At 49.1% G+C, this 19599-nt stretch overlaps 2 protein-coding genes across 4 annotated transcripts in view; one reads left to right on the top strand and one right to left on the bottom strand.

Moving 5' to 3' along the window:
- LOC137524445 (hexosaminidase D-like) overlaps positions 1 to 15809 on the bottom strand; it is a 143163-nt gene extending 127354 nt beyond the window's left edge. Inside the window, exon 1 of one of the 3 annotated variants that reach the window (XM_068244309.1) lies at positions 15704 to 15809. The gene's annotated coding sequence lies outside the window, so the exon portion shown is untranslated. The remainder of the gene's footprint in view (positions 1 to 15703) is intronic. The other 2 variants (XM_068244307.1, XM_068244311.1) reach the window with 2 other exon arrangements.
- A 6-nt stretch (positions 15810 to 15815) lies between these two features.
- Positions 15816 to 19599, top strand: part of MLST8 (MTOR associated protein, LST8 homolog) — a 28655-nt gene continuing 24871 nt past the window's right edge. The window contains exon 1 of the mRNA XM_068244314.1: positions 15816 to 15917. The gene's annotated coding sequence lies outside the window, so the exon portion shown is untranslated. The remainder of the gene's footprint in view (positions 15918 to 19599) is intronic.

Here is a 19599-nt window from a genome sequence, read left to right as displayed (position 1 = left end):
TTCCTTTTAAAGGATACATGAGAGGAAAAAAAAATGCTGATTTACTTATGCACAGAATGCTCCCGGCCACGTGAGCGTGGCCCTGAGTGGTGTGTGTGCGCGCATGCGCAGAAGCCGCCGATGTTACAGAGGGGACCTCAGAAGCTGCCAGCCCAGCAGCGACCAGGGACACAGAGGATTCAAGGGGCTGGAGGAAGCCCAAGGTAAGTAGATCACCGTTTATTTTTTTCCCCTTTTCCATGTACCCTTTAAACACAACTTAAAGGACAACTGAAGTGAGAGAGATATGGAGGTGTTCTTTCTTAAAGGACAACTGAGCTGACCCCATACCTGGCAAACTACACATACTAATATCTGAAGTATAGTAGTATGGGGTCCTAATACTTAAAGGTTTCCCTGTTCGGATAGTCTCCCTCTCCAGTGTGCCACTCTGCTGCCCCTCCCTCTTGCTCCCCCCTTCCCCCGCTCCCCCAGACTCTGTCAACTCCGTGTTCCCTATGCATCCACGCTCCCACCGAGCTGTGCGCAGCAACCGTGGCCAGAAGCCTTCTCGGCATACTTCAGAAGTGCAGCTAATGTCGCCTAAAAATTAACCAACTTACTGAAACGTAAACAGGAAGTGACTTTAGCTTTGTCCAGTTCTCTACTTCTTCAATGCTAATCTTCTGTTTATCACAGTTCTATTAACTGAATTAATTATACTTAAACACTGGGGATTTACCAGACACAGGTGATGAGGAGTAAATAGAATTGTTTGGACAAGACAGGCTACAGAAAGTAGAATGTGGAACAGGCAGGGGGAGGGAGCAATTTGCTCATCAAAATTTCCACATTTATTGAAAATAATTCTTAATAAAAATAGGCTACTGTTTTCAGCCTGACTACATGGAAAGCAATACTGTACTAGCTCTGTGGCCAAACATACGCTTGAAGAAGCTTTGCTTCATGTGCCCTCTGGTGGTCATTTTTTTCACCATCTACTTCTCTGAACTAAAGGATATCGTTAACTCCAAATCATCTTGTTAGCAGTAGTGATGGCCCGAACTATTCGCTTGGAAACACTAAATGGGAATGACCTCGGGGCCACTTCCGTGTTCGCAAGCTTCCTCAATACTGCGCAGATGCTATCCTGGGGGCCGCGCACCCTTGATCACGTGCCTGCAGCTGGGAGCGCTCTGTGTGACGTCATGCGCAATCAAGGACGCACAGCTTCCAGGAAAGCGTCTGTGGATGATAGTTGTGTCTCAAGACGCCACTAGATGGGGTCATAGATATGAGACAGCGAATGCCACACAGGAAGAATCCCCAATCACTGCACCGCTGACACACTGCTTGCACAATCCGCTCCACAAGAAGCCTTGAGCAGCGCACTCTGCACAGTGCACACCATGTTTCAGGGGATGGGGGGCACAGACACAGCAGGGATGCCAGTTGGCAAGAGCAGAATTTCCACTAATCCCCTGATGCTGTGCCGAGGGACAGATGCCCCCCCTTCCCCATCTCTGATCTATGGCTGGGCCAAAATGTTAAGAGGGCAAGCACAGGAGCCACTTGTGTGGACACACAGTTAGGTGGCTGAGACATCTGGTGGCCCACCTGGGGTATTGGTTGGGACATATTTGTGTGTGGGACGTTGGACCCTAATTCTGTGACCTGGCCTAGGTAAACTGGGACATCTGGTCACTGTATATTTTCGCAACATGTACAATGTGACAGGACCCTCAGACTACCAGCCAATATGAGTGCTCCATGTACAGTGTGACAGGACCCTCAGACTACCAGCCAATATGAATGCTTCATGTACAGTGTGACAGGACCCTCAGTCTACCAGTAAATATAAATGCTTCATGTACAGTGTGACTGCACCCTCAGTCTACCAGCCAATATGAGTGCTCCATGTACAGTGTGACAGGACCCTCAGTCTACCAGCCAATATGAGTGCTCCATGTACAGTGTGACTGCACCCTCAGTCTACCAGCCAATATGAGTGCTCCATGTACAGTGTGACTGCACCCTCAGACTACCAGCCAATATGAGTGCTCCATGTACAGTGTGACAGGACCCTCAGTCTACCAGCCAATAGGAGTGCTCCATGTATAGTGTGACAGCACCCTCAGTCTACCAGCCAATATGAGTGCTCCATGTACAGTGTGACAGGACCCTCAGTCTACCAGCCAATAGGAGTGCTCCATGTATAGTGTGACAGCACCCTCAGTCTACCAGCCAATATGAGTGCTCCATGTACAGTGTGACAGGACCCTCAGACTACCAGCCAATATGAGTGCTCCATGTACAGTGTGACAGGACCCTCAGTCTACCAGCCAATATGAGTGCTCCATGTACAGTGTGACAGGACCCTCAGCCTACCAGCCAATAGGAGTGCTCCATGTACAGTGCGACAGGACCCTCAGACTACCAGCCAATATGAGTGCTCCATGTACAGTGTGACAGGACCCTCATTCTACCAGCAAATATGAGTGCTCCATGTACAGTGTGACAGGACCCTCAGTCTACCAGCCAATAGGAGTGCTTCATGTACAGTGTGACAGGACCCTCAGACTACCAACCAATATAACTGCTTCATGTACAGTGTGACAGGACCCTCAGACTACCAACCAATATAAGTGCTTCATGTACAGTGTGACAGGACCCTCAGTCTACCAGCCAATAGGAGTGCTCCATGTACAGTGTGACAGGACCCTCAGGCTACCAACCAATATAAGTGCTTCATGTACAGTGTGACAGGACCCTCAGTCTACCAGCCAATAGGAGTGCTCCATGTACAGTGTGACAGGACCCTCAGGCTACCAGCCAATATGAGTGCTTCATGTACAGTGTGACAGGACCCTCAGACTACCAGCCAATATGAGTGCTCCATGTACAGTGTGACAGGACCCTCAGTCTACCAGCCAATATGAGTTCTCCATGTACAGTGTGACAGGACCCTCAGACTACCAGCCAATATGAGTGCTCCATGTACAGTGTGACAGGACCCTCAGGCTACCAGCCAATATGAGTGCTCCATGTACAGTGTGACAGGACCCTCAGTCTACCAGCCAATATGAGTTCTCCATGTACAGTGTGACAGGACCCTCAGACTACCAGCCAATATGAGTGCTCCATGTACAGTGTGACAGGACCCTCAGGCTACCAGCCAATATGAGTGCTCCATGTACAGTGTGACAGGACCCTCAGTCTACCAGCCAATATGAGTGCTCCATGTACAGTGTGACAGGACCCTCAGACTACCAGCCAATATGAGTGCTCCATGTACAGTGTGACAGGACCCTCAGACTACCAGCCAATATAAGTGCTCCGTGTATAGTGTGACAGGACCCTCAGACTACCAACCAATATAAGTGCTCCATGTACAGTGTGACAGGACCCTCAGTCTACCAGCCAATATGAGCGCTCCATGTATAGTGTGACAGGACCCTCAGTCTACCAGCCAATATGAGTGCTCCATGTACAGTGTGACAGGACCCTCAGACTACCAGCCAATATGAGTGCTCCATGTATAGTGTGACAGCACCCTCAGCCTACCAGCCAATATGAGCGCTCCATGTACAGTGTGACAGGACCCTCAGACTACCAGCCAATAGGAGTGCTCCATGTACAGTGTGACAGGACCCTCAGTCTACCAGCCAATATGAGTTCTCCATGTACAGTGTGACAGGACCCTCAGTATACCAGCCAATAGGAGTGCTCCATGTACAGTGTGACAGGACCCTCAGTCTACCAGCCAATATGAGCGCTCCATGTATAGTGTGACAGGACCCTCAGACTACCAGCCAATATGAGTGCTCCATGTACAGTGTGACAGGACCCTCAGTCTACCAGCCAATATGAGTTCTCCATGTACAGTGTGACAGGACCCTCAGACTACCAGCCAATATGAGTGCTCCATGTACAGTGTGACAGGACCCTCAGGCTACCAGCCAATATGAGTGCTCCATGTACAGTGTGACAGCACCCTCAGTCTACCAGCCAATATGAGTGCTCCATGTATAGTGTGACAGGACCCTCAGACTACCAGCCAATAGGAGTGCTCCATGTACAGTGTGACAGGACCCTCAGTCTACCAGCCAATATGAGCGCTCCATGTATAGTGTGACAGGACCCTCAGACTACCAGCCAATAGGAGTGCTCCATGTACAGTGTGACAGGACCCTCAGTCTACCAGCCAATATGAGCGCTCCATGTATAGTGTGACAGGACCCTCAGACTACCAGCCAATATGAGTGCTCCATGTACAGTGTGACAGGACCCTCATTCTACCAGCAAATATGAGTGCTCCATGTACAGTGTGACAGGACCCTCAGTCTACCAGCCAATATGAGTGCTCCATGTACAGTGTGACAGGACCCTCAGACTACCAGCCAATATGAGTGCTCCATGTACAGTGTGACAGGACCCTCAGCCTACCAGCCAATATGAGTGCTCCATGTACAGTGTGACAGGACCCTCAGCCTACCAGCCAATATGAGTGCTCCATGTACATTGTGACAGGACCCTCAGACTACCAGCCAATAGGAGTGCTTCATGTACAGTGTGACAGGACCCTCAGACTACCAGCCAATAGGAGTGCTCCATGTACAGTGTGACAGGACCCTCAGACTACCAGCCAATAGGAGTGCTTCATGTACAGTGTGACAGGACCCTCAGACTACCAGCCAATATGAGTGCTCCATGTACAGTGTGACAGCACCCTCAGTCTACCAGCCAATATGAGTGCTCCATGTACATTGTGACAGGACCCTCAGACTACCAGCCAATATGAGTGCTCCATGTACAGTGTGACAGGACCCTCAGGCTACCAGCCAATATGAGTGCTCCATGTACAGTGTGACAGGACCCTCAGTCTACCAGCCAATATGAGTTCTCCATGTACAGTGTGACAGGACCCTCAGACTACCAGCCAATATGAGTGCTCCATGTACAGTGTGACAGGACCCTCAGACTATCAGCCAATATGAGTGCTCCATGTACAGTGTGACTGCACCCTCAGTCTACCAGCCAATATGAGTGCTCCATGTACAGTGTGACTGCACCCTCAGACTACCAGCCAATATGAGTGCTCCATGTACAGTGTGACAGGACCCTCAGTCTACCAGCCAATAGGAGTGCTCCATGTATAGTGTGACAGCACCCTCAGTCTACCAGCCAATATGAGTGCTCCATGTACAGTGTGACAGGACCCTCAGACTACCAGCCAATATGAGTGCTCCATGTACAGTGTGACAGGACCCTCAGTCTACCAGCCAATATGAGTGCTCCATGTACAGTGTGACAGGACCCTCAGCCTACCAGCCAATATGAGTGCTCCATGTACAGTGTGACAGGACCCTCATTCTACCAGCAAATATGAGTGCTCCATGTACAGTGTGACAGGACCCTCAGTCTACCAGCCAATAGGAGTGCTTCATGTACAGTGTGACAGGACCCTCAGACTACCAACCAATATAACTGCTTCATGTACAGTGTGACAGGACCCTCAGACTACCAACCAATATAAGTGCTTCATGTACAGTGTGACAGGACCCTCAGTCTACCAGCCAATAGGAGTGCTCCATGTACAGTGTGACAGGACCCTCAGGCTACCAACCAATATAAGTGCTTCATGTACAGTGTGACAGGACCCTCAGTCTACCAGCCAATAGGAGTGCTCCATGTACAGTGTGACAGGACCCTCAGGCTACCAGCCAATATGAGTGCTTCATGTACAGTGTGACAGGACCCTCAGACTACCAGCCAATATGAGTGCTCCATGTACAGTGTGACAGGACCCTCAGTCTACCAGCCAATATGAGTTCTCCATGTACAGTGTGACAGGACCCTCAGACTACCAGCCAATATGAGTGCTCCATGTACAGTGTGACAGGACCCTCAGGCTACCAGCCAATATGAGTGCTCCATGTACAGTGTGACAGGACCCTCAGTCTACCAGCCAATATGAGTTCTCCATGTACAGTGTGACAGGACCCTCAGACTACCAGCCAATATGAGTGCTCCATGTACAGTGTGACAGGACCCTCAGGCTACCAGCCAATATGAGTGCTCCATGTACAGTGTGACAGGACCCTCAGTCTACCAGCCAATATGAGTGCTCCATGTACAGTGTGACAGGACCCTCAGACTACCAGCCAATATGAGTGCTCCATGTACAGTGTGACAGGACCCTCAGACTACCAGCCAATATGAGTGCTCCGTGTATAGTGTGACAGGACCCTCAGACTACCAACCAATATAAGTGCTCCATGTACAGTGTGACAGGACCCTCAGTCTACCAGCCAATATGAGCGCTCCATGTATAGTGTGACAGGACCCTCAGTCTACCAGCCAATATGAGTGCTCCATGTACAGTGTGACAGGACCCTCAGACTACCAGCCAATATGAGTGCTCCGTGTATAGTGTGACAGGACCCTCAGACTACCAACCAATATAAGTGCTCCATGTACAGTGTGACAGGACCCTCAGTCTACCAGCCAATATGAGTGCTCCATGTATAGTGTGACAGCACCCTCAGCCTACCAGCCAATATGAGCGCTCCATGTACAGTGTGACAGGACCCTCAGACTACCAGCCAATATGAGTGCTCCATGTACAGTGTGACAGGACCCTCAGGCTACCAGCCAATATGAGTGCTCCATGTACAATGTGACAGGACCCTCAGTCTACCAGCCAATATGAGTGCTCCATGTACAGTGTGACAGGACCCTCAGACTACCAGCCAATATGAGTGCTCCATGTACAGTGTGACAGGACCCTCAGACTACCAGCCAATATGAGTGCTCCATGTACAGTGTGACAGGACCCTCAGACTACCAGCCAATATGAGTGCTCCATGTACAGTGTGACAGGACCCTCAGACTACCAGCCAATATGAGTGCTCCATGTACATTGTGACAGGACCCTCAGACTACCAGCCAATATGAGTGCTCCATGTACAGTGTGACAGGACCCTCAGTCTACCAGCCAATATGAGTGCTCCATGTATAGTGTGACAGGACCCTCAGGCTACCAGCCAATAGGAGTGCTCCATGTACAGTGTGACAGGACCCTCAGTCTACCAGCCAATATGAGTTCTCCATGTACAGTGTGACAGGACCCTCAGGCTACCAGCCAATATGAGTGCTCCATGTACAGTGTGACAGGACCCTCAGTCTACCAGCCAATAGGAGTGCTCCATGTACAGTGTGACAGGACCCTCAGTCTACCAGCCAATATGAGTTCTCCATGTACAGTGTGACAGGACCCTCAGTCTACCAGCCAATAGGAGTGCTCCATGTACAGTGTGACAGGACCCTCAGTCTACCAGCCAATATGAGCGCTCCATGTATAGTGTGACAGGACCCTCAGACTACCAGCCAATATGAGTGCTCCATGTACAGTGTGACAGGACCCTCAGTCTACCAGCCAATATGAGTTCTCCATGTACAGTGTGACAGGACCCTCAGACTACCAGCCAATATGAGTGCTCCATGTACAGTGTGACAGGACCCTCAGGCTACCAGCCAATATGAGTGCTCCATGTACAGTGTGACAGCACCCTCAGTCTACCAGCCAATATGAGTGCTCCATGTATAGTGTGACAGGACCCTCAGACTACCAGCCAATAGGAGTGCTCCATGTACAGTGTGACAGGACCCTCAGTCTACCAGCCAATATGAGCGCTCCATGTATAGTGTGACAGGACCCTCAGACTACCAGCCAATATGAGTGCTCCATGTACAGTGTGACAGGACCCTCATTCTACCAGCAAATATGAGTGCTCCATGTACAGTGTGACAGGACCCTCAGTCTACCAGCCAATATGAGTGCTCCATGTACAGTGTGACAGGACCCTCAGACTACCAGCCAATATGAGTGCTCCATGTACAGTGTGACAGGACCCTCAGCCTACCAGCCAATATGAGTGCTCCATGTACAGTGTGACAGGACCCTCAGCCTACCAGCCAATATGAGTGCTCCATGTACATTGTGACAGGACCCTCAGACTACCAGCCAATAGGAGTGCTTCATGTACAGTGTGACAGGACCCTCAGACTACCAGCCAATAGGAGTGCTCCATGTACAGTGTGACAGGACCCTCAGACTACCAGCCAATAGGAGTGCTTCATGTACAGTGTGACAGGACCCTCAGACTACCAGCCAATATGAGTGCTCCATGTACAGTGTGACAGCACCCTCAGTCTACCAGCCAATATGAGTGCTCCATGTACATTGTGACAGGACCCTCAGACTACCAGCCAATATGAGTGCTCCATGTACAGTGTGACAGGACCCTCAGGCTACCAGCCAATATGAGTGCTCCATGTACAGTGTGACAGGACCCTCAGTCTACCAGCCAATATGAGTTCTCCATGTACAGTGTGACAGGACCCTCAGACTACCAGCCAATATGAGTGCTCCATGTACAGTGTGACAGGACCCTCAGACTACCAGCCAATATGAGTGCTCCATGTACAGTGTGACAGGACCCTCAGACTACCAGCCAATATGAGTGCTCCATGTACATTGTGACAGGACCCTCAGACTACCAGCCAATATGAGTGCTCCATGTACAGTGTGACAGGACCCTCAGGCTACCAGCCAATATGAGTGCTCCATGTACAGTGTGACAGGACCCTCAGTCTACCAGCCAATATGAGTTCTCCATGTACAGTGTGACAGGACCCTCAGACTACCAGCCAATATGAGCGCTCCATGTACAGTGTGACAGGACCCTCAGACTACCAGCCAATATGAGCGCTCCATGTACAGTGTGACAGGACCCTCAGTCTACCAGCCAATATGAGCGCTCCATGTACAGTGTGACAGGACCCTCAGTCTACCAGCCAATATGAGTGCTCCATGTACAGTGTGACAGGACCCTCAGTCTACCAGCCAATATGAGTGCTCCATGTACAGTGTGACAGGACCCTCAGTCTACCAGCCAATATGAGTGCTCCATGTACAGTGTGACAGGACCCTCAGACTACCAGCCAATATGAGTGCTCCATGTACAGTGTGACAGGACCCTCAGTCTACCAGCCAATATGAGTGCTCCATGTACAGTGTGACAGGACCCTCAGTCTACCAGCCAATAAGAGTGCTCCATGTACAGTGTGACAGAACCCTCAGTCTACCAGCCAATAGGAGTGCTCCATGTACAGTGCGACAGGACCCTCAGACTACCAGCCAATAGGAGTGCTCCATGTACAGTGTGACAGGACCCTCAGTCTACCAGCCAATATGAGCGCTCCATGTATAGTGTGACAGGACCCTCAGACTACCAGCCAATATGAGTGCTCCATGTACAGTGTGACAGGACCCTCAGTCTACCAGCCAATAGGAGTGCTCCATGTACAGTGTGACAGCACCCTCAGACTACCAGCCAATATGAGCGCTCCATGTACAGTGTGACAGGACCCTCAGCCTACCAGCCAATAGGAGTGCTTCATGTACAGTGTGACAGGACCCTCAGCCTACCAGCCAATATGAGTTCTCCATGTACAGTGTGACAGGACCCTCAGACTACCAGCCAATATGAGTGCTCCATGTACAGTGTGACAGGACCCTCAGGCTACCAGCCAATAGGAGTGCTTCATGTACAGTGTGACAGGACCCTCAGCCTACCAGCCAATATGAGTTCTCCATGTACAGTGTGACAGGACCCTCAGACTACCAGCCAATATGAGTGCTCCATGTACAGTGTGACAGGACCCTCAGACTACCAGCCAATATGAGTGCTCCATGTACAGTGTGACAGGACCCTCAGACTACCAGCCAATATGAGTGCTCCATGTACAGTGTGACAGGACCCTCAGACTACCAGCCAATATGAGTGCTCCATGTACAGTGTGACAGGACCCTCAGACTACCAGCCAATATGAGTGCTCCATGTACATTGTGACAGGACCCTCAGTCTACCAGCCAATATGAGTTCTCCATGTACAGTGTGACAGGACCCTCAGACTACCAGCCAATATGAGTGCTCCATGTACAGTGCGACAGGCCCCTCAGTCTACCAGCCAATATGAGTGCTCCATGTACAGTGTGACAGGACCCTCAGTCTACCAGCCAATATGAGTTCTCCATGTACAGTGTGACAGGACCCTCAGACTACCAGCCAATATGAGTGCTCCATGTACAGTGTGACAGGACCCTCAGTCTACCAGCCAATATGAGTGCTCCATGTATAGTGTGACAGGACCCTCAGGCTACCAGCCAATAGGAGTGCTCCATGTACAGTGTGACAGGACCCTCAGTCTACCAGCCAATATGAGTTCTCCATGTACAGTGTGACAGGACCCTCAGGCTACCAGCCAATATGAGTGCTCCATGTACAGTGTGACAGGACCCTCAGTCTACCAGCCAATAGGAGTGCTCCATGTACAGTGTGACAGGACCCTCAGTCTACCAGCCAATATGAGTTCTCCATGTACAGTGTGACAGGACCCTCAGTCTACCAGCCAATAGGAGTGCTCCATGTACAGTGTGACAGGACCCTCAGTCTACCAGCCAATATGAGCGCTCCATGTATAGTGTGACAGGACCCTCAGACTACCAGCCAATATGAGTGCTCCATGTACAGTGTGACAGGACCCTCAGTCTACCAGCCAATATGAGTTCTCCATGTACAGTGTGACAGGACCCTCAGACTACCAGCCAATATGAGTGCTCCATGTACAGTGTGACAGGACCCTCAGGCTACCAGCCAATATGAGTGCTCCATGTACAGTGTGACAGCACCCTCAGTCTACCAGCCAATATGAGTGCTCCATGTATAGTGTGACAGGACCCTCAGACTACCAGCCAATAGGAGTGCTCCATGTACAGTGTGACAGGACCCTCAGTCTACCAGCCAATATGAGCGCTCCATGTATAGTGTGACAGGACCCTCAGACTACCAGCCAATATGAGTGCTCCATGTACAGTGTGACAGGACCCTCATTCTACCAGCAAATATGAGTGCTCCATGTACAGTGTGACAGGACCCTCAGTCTACCAGCCAATATGAGTGCTCCATGTACAGTGTGACAGGACCCTCAGACTACCAGCCAATATGAGTGCTCCATGTACAGTGTGACAGGACCCTCAGCCTACCAGCCAATATGAGTGCTCCATGTACAGTGTGACAGGACCCTCAGCCTACCAGCCAATATGAGTGCTCCATGTACATTGTGACAGGACCCTCAGACTACCAGCCAATAGGAGTGCTTCATGTACAGTGTGACAGGACCCTCAGACTACCAGCCAATAGGAGTGCTCCATGTACAGTGTGACAGGACCCTTAGACTACCAGCCAATAGGAGTGCTTCATGTACAGTGTGACAGGACCCTCAGACTACCAGCCAATATGAGTGCTCCATGTACAGTGTGACAGCACCCTCAGTCTACCAGCCAATATGAGTGCTCCATGTACATTGTGACAGGACCCTCAGACTACCAGCCAATATGAGTGCTCCATGTACAGTGTGACAGGACCCTCAGGCTACCAGCCAATATGAGTGCTCCATGTACAGTGTGACAGGACCCTCAGTCTACCAGCCAATATGAGTTCTCCATGTACAGTGTGACAGGACCCTCAGACTACCAGCCAATATGAGTGCTCCATGTACAGTGTGACAGGACCCTCAGACTACCAGCCAATATGAGTGCTCCATGTACAGTGTGACAGGACCCTCAGACTACCAGCCAATATGAGTGCTCCATGTACAGTGTGACAGGACCCTCAGTCTACCAGCCAATATGAGCGCTCCATGTACAGTGTGACAGGACCCTCAGTCTACCAGCCAATATGAGTGCTCCATGTACAGTGTGACAGGACCCTCAGACTACCAGCCAATATGAGTGCTCCATGTACAGTGTGACAGGACCCTCAGTCTACCAGCCAATATGAGTGCTCCATGTACAGTGTGACAGGACCCTCAGTCTACCAGCCAATATGAGTGCTCCATGTACAGTGTGACAGGACCCTCAGTCTACCAGCCAATATGAGTGCTCCATGTACAGTGTGACAGGACCCTCAGACTACCAGCCAATATGAGTGCTCCATGTACAGTGTGACAGGACCCTCAGTCTACCAGCCAATATGAGTGCTCCATGTACAGTGTGACAGGACCCTCAGTCTACCAGCCAATAGGAGTGCTCCATGTACAGTGCGACAGGACCCTCAGACTACCAGCCAATAGGAGTGCTCCATGTACAGTGTGACAGGACCCTCAGTCTACCAGCCAATATGAGCGCTCCATGTATAGTGTGACAGGACCCTCAGACTACCAGCCAATAGGAGTGCTTCATGTACAGTGTGACAGGACCCTCAGACTACCAGCCAATATGAGCGCTCCATGTACAGTGTGACAGGACCCTCAGTCTACCAGCCAATATGAGCGCTCCATGTACAGTGTGACAGGACCCTCAGACTACCAGCCAATAGGAGTGCTTCATGTACAGTGTGACAGGACCCTCAGACTACCAGCCAATATGAGTGCTCCATGTACATTGTGACAGGACCCTCAGACTACCAGCCAATATGAGTGCTCCATGTACAGTGTGACAGGACCCTCAGGCTACCAGCCAATATGAGTGCTCCATGTACAGTGTGACAGGACCCTCAGTCTACCAGCCAATATGAGTTCTCCATGTACAGTGTGACAGGACCCTCAGACTACCAGCCAATATGAGTGCTCCATGTACAGTGTGACAGGACCCTCAGACTACCAGCCAATATGAGTGCTCCATGTACAGTGTGACAGGACCCTCAGTCTACCAGCCAATATGAGCGCTCCATGTACAGTGTGACAGGACCCTCAGTCTACCAGCCAATATGAGTGCTCCATGTACAGTGTGACAGGACCCTCAGTCTACCAGCCAATATGAGTGCTCCATGTACAGTGTGACAGGACCCTCAGTCTACCAGCCAATATGAGTGCTCCATGTACAGTGTGACAGGACCCTCAGACTACCAGCCAATATGAGTGCTCCATGTACAGTGTGACAGGACCCTCAGTCTACCAGCCAATATGAGTGCTCCATGTACAGTGTGACAGGACCCTCAGTCTACCAGCCAATAAGAGTGCTCCATGTACAGTGTGACAGGACCCTCAGTCTACCAGCCAATAGGAGTGCTCCATGTACAGTGCGACAGGACCCTCAGACTACCAGCCAATAGGAGTGCTCCATGTACAGTGTGACAGGACCCTCAGTCTACCAGCCAATATGAGCGCTCCATGTATAGTGTGACAGGACCCTCAGACTACCAGCCAATATGAGTGCTCCATGTACAGTGTGACAGGACCCTCAGTCTACCAGCCAATAGGAGTGCTCCATGTACAGTGTGACAGCACCCTCAGACTACCAGCCAATATGAGCGCTCCATGTACAGTGTGACAGGACCCTCAGCCTACCAGCCAATAGGAGTGCTTCATGTACAGTGTGACAGCACCCTCAGACTACCAGCCAATAGGAGTGCTTCATGTACAGTGTGACAGGACCCTCAGCCTACCAGCCAATATGAGTTCTCCATGTACAGTGTGACAGGACCCTCAGACTACCAGCCAATATGAGTGCTCCATGTACAGTGTGACAGGACCCTCAGGCTACCAGCCAATAGGAGTGCTTCATGTACAGTGTGACAGGACCCTCAGCCTACCAGCCAATATGAGTGCTCCATGTACAGTGTGACAGGACCCTCAGACTACCAGCCAATATGAGTGCTCCACGTACAGTGTGACAGCACCCTCAGACTACCAGCCAATAGGAGTGCTTCATGTACAGTGTGACAGGACCCTCAGCCTACCAGCCAATATGAGTTCTCCATGTACAGTGTGACAGGACCCTCAGACTACCAGCCAATATGAGTGCTCCACGTACAGTGTGACAGGACCCTCAGACTACCAGCAAATATGAGTGCTTCATGTACAGTGTGACAGGACCCTCATTCTACCAGCTAATATGAGTGCTCAGTGCTCCATGTACAGTGTGACAGGACCCTCCCTCAGACTACCAGCCAATAGGAGTGCTCCATGTACAGTGTGACAGGACCCTCATGCTACCAGCCAATAGGAGTGCTCCATGTACAGTGTGACAGGACCCTCAGGCTACCAGCCAATATGAGCGCTCCATGTATAGTGTGACAGGACCCTCAGACTACCAGCCAATATGAGTGCTCCATGTACAGTGTGACAGGACCCTCAGACTACCAACCAATATAAGTGCTTCATGTACAGTGTGACAGGACCCTCAGACTACCAGCCAATATGAGTTCTCCATGTACAGTGTGACAGGATCCTCAGACTACCAGCCAATATGAGTGCTCCATGTACAGAGTTACAGGACCCTCAGCCTACCAGCCAATATGAGTGCTCCATGTACAGTGTGACAGCACCCTCAGACTACCAGCCAATAGGAGCGCTTCATGTACAGTGTGACAGGACTTTCAGACTACCAGCTAATATGAGTGTTTCATGTACAGTGTGACAGGACCCTCAGTCTACCAGCCAATAGAAGTGCTCCATGTACAGTGTGACAGGACCCTCCCTCAGACTACCAGCCAATATGAGTGTTCCATGTACAGTGTGACAGGATCCTCAGACTACCAGCCAATATGAGTGCTCCACGTACAGTGTGACAGGACCCTCAGACCACCAGCCAATATGAGTGCTCCATGTACAGTGTGACAGGGCCCTCAGACTACCAGCCAATATGAGTGCTCCATGTACAGTGTGACAGGACCCTCAGCCTACCAGCCAATATGAGTGCTCCATGTACAGTGTGACAGGACCCTCAGCCTACCAGCCAATATGAGTGCTCCATGTACAGTGTGACAGGACCCTCAGTCTACCAGCCAATAGGAGTGCTCCATGTACAGTGACAGGGCCCTCAGTCTACCAGCCAATAGGAGTGCTCCATGTACAGTGTGACAGCACCCTCAGACTACCAGCCAATAGGAGCGCTTCATGTACAGTGTGACAGGACTTTCAGACTACCAGCTAATATGAGTGTTTCATGTACAGTGTGACAGGACCCTCAGTCTACCAGCCAATAGAAGTGCTCCATGTACAGTGTGACAGGACCCTCAGACTACCAGCATATATGAGTGCTTCATGTACAGTGTGACAGGACCCTCATTCTACCAGCTAATATGAGTGCTCAGTGCTCCATGTACAGTGTGACAGGACCCTCCCTCAGACTACCAGCCAATATGAGTGTTCCATGTACAGTGTGACAGGATCCTCAGACTACCAGCCAATATGAGTGCTCCACGTACAGTGTGACAGGACCCTCAGACCACCAGCCAATATGAGTGCTCCATGTACATTGTGACAGGACCCTCAGACCACCAGCCAATATGAGTGCTCCATGTACAGTGTGACAGGACCCTCAGTCTACCAGCCAATATGAGTGCTCCATGTACAGTGTGACAGGACCCTCAGTCTACCAGCCAATATGAGTGCTCCATGTACAGTGTGACAGGATCCTCAGACTACCAGCCAATATGAGTGATCCATGTACAGTGTGACAGGACCCTCAGACTACCAGCCAATATGAGTGCTCCATGTACAGTGTGACAGGACCCTGAGACTACCAGCTAATGAGTGCTTCTCTCAAAAGTTCCTCTTCTCTCCATCAGTAGAGACCACTCCCTGATCGTTCTACACTACCTCAGGTTTTCTAAATAATAAATAATGCCAACAAGAACAATCTTCTATCTCTCACACACAGGCAGCTTGGAGTCGGTCATCTTTCCGGAGACTTCACAGCTCGCAGCTTCAGCTTGAGCTTCTGGAAAATGGCTCCCTGAGCTGCAGACAGACAGAAGGGAGTTCTATCTTCCGTCAGACTGAGACTGGGAACGCCCGCATCCGGGGTGTGGCTGTGTGCTGAACTCAGACTGCTGGCTGCTGGGCAGGAAGACAACATACAGCAAAAGGTGAGATGGTATATTTTTATGATAAAATAGTGGCAAATGAATTGATGAGCTGCGAGCTAATCCACCTAGTGACTCTGCATCTGATGAGGAGCCAGAGCATTCAGTGCTTCTACAAGCATGCTGGGAGTTTTAGTTCCTCCATAATTAAAAGAGTTGATGCATTAAAACTCTTGTAACGTCCTGTTACCTTATATACCTTAGAAGACTGTAAAGGACATGCATATTTATCTCCAGAAAGAAGCAAAGTAATCAAAAAAAATTTAAATGACACCTGAAGTGAGAGGGATATGGAGGCTGCCATATTTATTTCCATGGAATACTAGTTGCCTGGCTGTCCTGCTGATTCTCTGCCTCTAATACTTTTAGCCATATACCCTGAACTAGCATATGCAGATCAGTAGTTTCTGACATTATTGTCAGATTTGACAAGATTAGCTGCAGCCAAATAGATCTGCAGGTTGCTTGGCAACTGGTATAGTTTAAAAGTGGCTTGATAGTTTATTGGTTAAAGAGAACCTGTACTGAGTAAAATTATTTAAAATAAACACATGAGGTAACTTCAAATGAACATTACATAGTTACCTTGCCATCAGTTCCTCTCAGAAGCTCACCATTTTCTTCTTACAGTGATCCCTTCCAGTTCTGACAATATTTTGTCAGAACTGAAATATATCAGTTGCTGTCAGTTACAGCTGAGAGGAGAACTGATGTGTCCATGTTTCCCTATGGCTCAAGTGGGCGATGTTGCAGTTTAACTGTGTGCTGACCAGGAAGCTGTTTTGGGGTAATAGCCATTTTCAAAATGGAGGACGGAGAATTCTATTGATCACAGTGGACAAACAGGACGCAGGAGAGGAAAAATAGATTGAGGAGTAGACTACATGGGAGGTACGTATGACCTGTGTATGTTTATTTTGACTTTTAATTTTCAGTATAGGTTTTCTTTAAGGGCACCGCCTTTGACATGGGAGACCAGGGTTTGAATCCTGGCTAGGGTCAGTACCTATTCAGTAAGGAGTTTGAGGCAAGACTCCCTAAAACTGCAGTGTGGCCCCTTGAGGCTGCAGCTCTTGAGCGCTCTGAGTACAACAGGAGAAAAGCGCAATACAAATGTGCGGATTATTATTATATTAAAGTGAACCGAGCATCATTTTTAACACCCAGGGCAGCTCTATAGCAAATACAAAATGCATTCTAAAAATGTGGTTTATTATTAAAAAAACTTTCATTTTACCTCATTTTTTTACATCTAAGGGTTAAAATAGCTACTTTGTCAGACGTAAAGGACCTGCGGAAGCTGAGCAGGAGATGGTGGAAAGCAGATAAGAAATCACCTCATTAGACTTAATTGACCACAAACAAACCCCCATTGTACTTCACACAGAAAACATCAGTTACAGTTGAAGAATTTCACACCTAGCCTGGATAATGCCAGTAGTAAAATAGCTGTGCTTCTGAACAATGGCAGCCCTTGCAGCTATTTGAAACCAGGAGCTGCTTGGATCCCTTTAAAAGGAAATACATGTGGCAGCCTCCATATTCTTCCCACTTCAGTCGTCCTTTAAAGTAATTGCTTGTGTTTGAAGTGAAAATAAGCTAACCATATGCTATGTGTTTTTCTCACTTGAATGAATACGGTAGATCAAATCACACAAAAATTTGGGAAAGGCAGTGGTTGCACCAACAGTGAATCACAGTACTGCTGTGATCTAGCAGAAATTGGTGGAAGGTAGGACACTGGAAGTGAGAAGCATATAGAAGCTGACATTTATTTCCTTTTAAACAATGCACATTGCCTGGCTGTCCTGCTGATCCTCTGCCTCTGATGCCCTGTTCACAGTTGTGTGTTTCAGTGCGTTGTAACAGGCTCTTTGTAACGCGGCTTACCGCAATACAATGCACCACCTATCCGACATTCATGGTGCGGTGGGGGCGTTGTATTATAATTGTTTGTGGTTCAGTGCATTACTGGAAAATGCATGCGTTAACAGTAGCAGTGAAGCATACTTTTCATTGACTGTATGCTTCACTGTGCCAGATGCAATGAAAGCATAACATGCGGCATCACTTGATGTCACAGAGAACGCAACACAATGGCCTCTGTGAACCTGGTCTTATTGTTTCTGACAAGATTAGCTGCATGCTTGTTTCAGGTGTGTGATTCAGACACAAATGGAGCCAGAAACATCAGCAGGACTGCCAGGCAACTGGTATTGTTTTAAAGGAAATAAATATGGCAGCCTCCATATACCACTTAGTTCAGATGTCTTTTAAACAATTCCACTCTAGTATGTGCATTGGCAGCACTCATTCTGCATCACGGTAGGCTATCTCACCCCATTTACTAAGAAAATGCTTGGCGTCCACAATTTGTAGCCTGTGTAGTAGGTGAAAACTTGGGAGCTAGTATAGGTGAGGTGAGCCACCGATAGGGACATTTTGGCATTAGTCTAGGGGACCTAGCAGGAAACCTCATAGGTAAATTCCACTAACGTGATTGGGTTGGTGGCACCCTTTTGAACTTCTAGGTTTCAGATAAGTTGTAGTAAACTACGCCCACGCTATTCATCCAATCACAACACTTTGGCTATCATTCATAAAGCATTTCCGCATGCGGAAATGCTTAATACCGCTGACTTTACCGAACACTAAGCAAAATCCCCATTCATAAAGGCTCTTTCCGCATGAAAAGCTGACATTCCCGTGCAGAGCGATACATTTCCGCCTTGTGCGGAGTTTTTCTAGATTAATCTAGAAAAAGTAACAAACACATCCATTCATAAAGATTAGAGCAAGCGGTATGCGGAAGGAAAATACCGCTTGCTCGACAGTAGCGATAGGCGGGCGGATTACGTGTAAATGAGTGGGACGGACCTCCCAAGCAGCATCAGACAGAGGAGCGCACGGAGGGAATCGGGCAGCTTTTATGTTTCCGCATGTCTTCCGCCACGCTACCGCCAGCTTCCTCCAGAAAACCTCCGCACTTGTATCGCAACAGGCAACTTCTTTATGCATGACCACCCAGAAGTCTTAAGTACCGGTTGCGGAGAAGAACGGTGTTTTCCCCGCACTACCGACTGGTCCTTTATGAATGATAGCCTTTGTGCTGTAGAGAGTTGTGTGATTGGAGAATTGTTCTCTATGAAGTACCGAAATTTTGCTAACTTAATTGGGTGGCTAACTTCTAGGTTTCAGACAGGTTGTAATAATACGCCCACACTATTCAGCAAATTAGAATGCTTCGAGTTTTAGACGTTGCTGTGATTTGAGAACTGTGTCACCTAATCCTTACTAGCTCCAAAACTTGTACTTGAAATTGGTTTATTCCAGGGCTGGGCAAACTTTGCATGGCCCAGGTTGCATGCTGCGTACCGCAGGCTGCATTCCTGTAATACCTTCCCTCCTCCTCCCATGAGTGGAAGAAAACTGAGGGTTAACACACACCTAATCGCCACTTTCTGCATTGGCTCTCCATGGCCACAGGGCGTCACGTGACATGCCGTCAGGACATGCCAGTGTGTAATGTACTAACGGTGTCTCTCTTCCTTTTTGTGGAATAATCTGATCACCTCCACTCTTTAGCAGTGAAATTTCTGCTTGAATTCAGTTTCTGCTCATACAGACATCAGTGCTGACAACTTTATGATTGTGTCTTTCGTGTATGAGAACCACTTTACTTTTA

This window comes from Hyperolius riggenbachi, chromosome 7 (genome assembly GCF_040937935.1).
Source record: "Hyperolius riggenbachi isolate aHypRig1 chromosome 7, aHypRig1.pri, whole genome shotgun sequence".
Classification (NCBI taxonomy): domain Eukaryota; kingdom Metazoa; phylum Chordata; class Amphibia; order Anura; family Hyperoliidae; genus Hyperolius; species Hyperolius riggenbachi.
Note: the sequence above shows the minus strand (reverse complement) of the source record. Positions and strands in the feature narration are given on the sequence as shown.